We start from the raw sequence: 3,569 nt of genomic DNA on the forward strand, positions 1-3,569 counted from the left end.
CTCAGGGCTCATTTTTCCCCTTCACAAAGTCTGTCACCTGAACTCCTTACTTCCAAGGATGAGTCTGGAAGCCTTCTCTACCCTGTTGGCCAGAGTAGGCATTTTTTTGATAGTTTGTTAGCCTATTTTTTATTTTTGGTTAGCCTGTTTTTCCTTTTTAAACTATTACCTCTGAAACCCTTTAAGTTTCTTTTTCCAGTTATCCTGCTTTAAAGTTTCATTGGACAAGATTCAAGAGCCTTGAGCTCCTGTTGCTTAGAAACATTTGGATGTGTATCACATTTTAATAATAAAATATTCCTACCTTTTCAATATCTTCAGCAAAAAAAGAGCCTATCTTCATAAAATTTTATTGTTGGCAGTTTTAATCCTAAAGCTAATCATTAATATTGCTTGCCTTAAAAAATAAAGATGTGTTTGAATTTCCTATTTTGAGCAAAGCTATTAGATATATCCATGTGCTTTTGCCTCTCATGAAGCAGATAGGAAGAGAAATGAGAAAATACAACTACAATTAGAAGCATAATTAAGTTCATTTACCTCCAACATGAATATTAGTATAGTTTGATTACTATAACTCACACATTCAGATAATCCTAATATTTTCACTTTTTTCTTTATTAATGTCTTCTGTCTTCCATGGAATGTGGCTTTCCTTTTGACCCTGCTCTTTATAAATAAAGGTATTGAGATTAGGATTCCTATAGTCATGCATAGATTCTAGTTAGCTTTGCTTCCTCCCATGGCTTCAGCTATGTAATTTCTAACTAGTTCTGGTGGTTTTAAAACATGTCTACAAATCCTTTGACAGTCCTCTTCTCAAAAGGAAGAGCCTAATTCCTCTCCCCTTCAGTGAGGGCCAGACTTAGTATCTCACTTCTAATAAACGGAATGTGGTGGAAGTGATGTAATGTGACTTCAGAGACTATTTCATGAAAGACATTATGGCTTCTGTTTGCTCTCTTAGACCACTCACTCTGGGGAAACCAATCCCATGTTGTGAGGACCCTTATGCAGTATGAAGAGGTCTACATGGCAAGGAAGCACCTAAAAGTGGATCTTCCCAGCCCCAGTCAAGCTTTCAGGTAACTGCAGCCCAGCTCTTGCTGACATTTTTTTTTTTTAAAAGATGACTGGTAAGGGGACCTTAACTCTTGCCTTGGTGTTGTCAGCCCCATGCTCTCCCACGTGAGCCAACCAGCCATCCCCATATAGGGATCTGAACCCAAGGCCTTGGTGTTATCAGCACCACACTCTCCCAAGTGAGCCATGGGCCAATCCTCTTGCTGACATCTTGTCTATAACCTCAGGAGAGACTGGAGCCAGAACTACTCAGAATTACTCATGCCTGAATTCCAGAACCAGAGAAACTATGAAACAATAAATGTTTATTGTTGTTTTAAGCCACTGAGAGTAAAGGTAATTTATTATGCATCAATAGATTAGTACACTTCCTTTCTAATATATACCACTGTACATAGAAGGATTTAAAAAAATGTGGGTAAATTGGCATTTTCTTGTCTTCATCAAGACAGCCCTGAATGCAAGTGGCACCGAGGTTAGAGCTTATATCTTCATTCTTGGTGAATTGCTCTCTTTCTGGCAGTTGCTACAGCTAAGTATTTAGCTCATGTTTGTAACTGGGACTGGTTCATTTGTGGCTGACTACACACTAGGTAAGATTATGCTGATTCAACAAGGGTGACTAATTAGTCACACAAAGGTGTGGCTTTGGTTCAGATGTGTGTTTCTTTGACTAAAAATTTTAGGAAAATAGATCTACTCTCTGTGATATTCCCACAACCTCCTGCTGGCTCAGGAAAAGATGAACAATAACAACAAAAAAAAAACCCCTAAGAATATCTCCATGGTTTGACTCAGGCAGATATTTAGGAGCTGAAGGCCCAAAATAACTACTTAAAGTTAATATAAATACCAATGTTTTCCTGTTTTAAGAACTAAATAGTAAACGTGTTTTATGTACTGTGAAAGGGTCAAATGGGTTTGTACTACACTAAAACCAAACTGGACTTTTTTTTCTCCAAGTCGACCTTTTCTTCTTTCTCTAATTTCAAAACTTACCTGTTTCTTCGTAAAACACTCATTGTTCTATTAATCAGCTTCTCAAGTCCTCATGAATAGGGTCCCTTAAGGATTCAAAAAGTTCCTTTCCCAGGGAAAGTTAGGCACTGAGAAAACCTACAGCAAGCTCCAAGATGGTGACTGTTGCCAGCTGGGCTCAGATTACAGCAACTGAGGCACCCAAAGCATCTTCTTGAGCTGCAGTTTTCTAAGTGTGAGAGTGGCATGCAAGGATACAGGCACCCAGGAAGCCTCCCAGAGGAGAAAAATAATGTTTTATCAGGAATGCACAGACTTGGCTGTGTGTCCCAGAACATCTGAAAGATAAAGACTCAGGAGTTTGATTTCAACTTACATTCTGTATCTAGGAAACAAGGACCATTAAGTGTCACTCAAATCTACAACTCNCTGGTTCATAATGTATTAAAGGGCAAATCTCGCCTTCTGGCCTACCCATGGAGTCTTCTATATTTGTTTCCATCACCAGCAAGAGGCTGCAGTAATTCCCAGGAGGTGTAGTGGAAGCGGCTGGCATGACAGTCGACTGCCTTTCTGCTAGGATAGGAGAAAACTGGAAACAAACTGCTATACTATATAACAGATTAGGGTTTTTTTTTTTTTTTGGGGGGGGGGGGGGGGGNCTGGTTCATAATGTATTAAAGGGCAAATCTCGCCTTCTGGCCTACCCATGGAGTCTTCTATGTTTGTTTCCATCACCAGCAAGAGGCTGCAGTAATTCCCAGGAGGTGTAGTGGAAGCTGCTGGCATGACAGTCGACTGCCTTTCTGCTAGGATAGAAAACTGGAAACAAACTGCTATACTATATAACAGATTAGGGTTTTTCTTTGGGGGGGGGCTGAGCATTTTTGAAAAACATATGCTAGTGTTAGTGTAGTAAGTCCAAGGCTGAATACAAAAAACTTTCTACAAGACTGTATACCTCTTTTTGGCTCTTGGTCTGGAAAAGAAGAGAGCAAGCACTACTGTTATTCAATTACGTCTTCTTTCAGGACCTTTTAATTATATGACCAGAAAGCTTTATTTTTAAATAAAGCTTTTTCTTTTTTTTTTTGGCAGCTGGCTAGTCTAGGGATCTAAACCCTTGACCTTGGTGTTATAACACTGTGCTTTAAACAGTGGAGCTAACCGGCTAGCCCTAAATAAAGCTTAATCATGTAATTAGTTGTTTTTTTATTTTCCGACATTGTTCTAAAGCTTGAATATTGTCATTTTAAAAATAATTACTGGCTGGGGCACTATAATTTAGTAGAAGATCTTGCCCTTACTGTAAACATATTTTTTAAACATTTTTAAAGTTTTTTTTTCCTTTCTAAAGATATTTTTATAAACAATTATTCCCATAAGCTGGTGCCATAGAAAAATAAGGCTATATTTTCCTTTTAATAAAATGTGTCCAAATAACTGTAAACAAATGTGATGACACTGGTAATGTTGTATTATGGAAATTAACTGTTTAACACATGCCT

The sequence above is a fragment of the Galeopterus variegatus genome, unplaced genomic scaffold (genome assembly GCF_000696425.1).
Source record: "Galeopterus variegatus unplaced genomic scaffold, G_variegatus-3.0.2 Scaffold412, whole genome shotgun sequence".
NCBI lineage: Eukaryota > Metazoa > Chordata > Mammalia > Dermoptera > Cynocephalidae > Galeopterus > Galeopterus variegatus.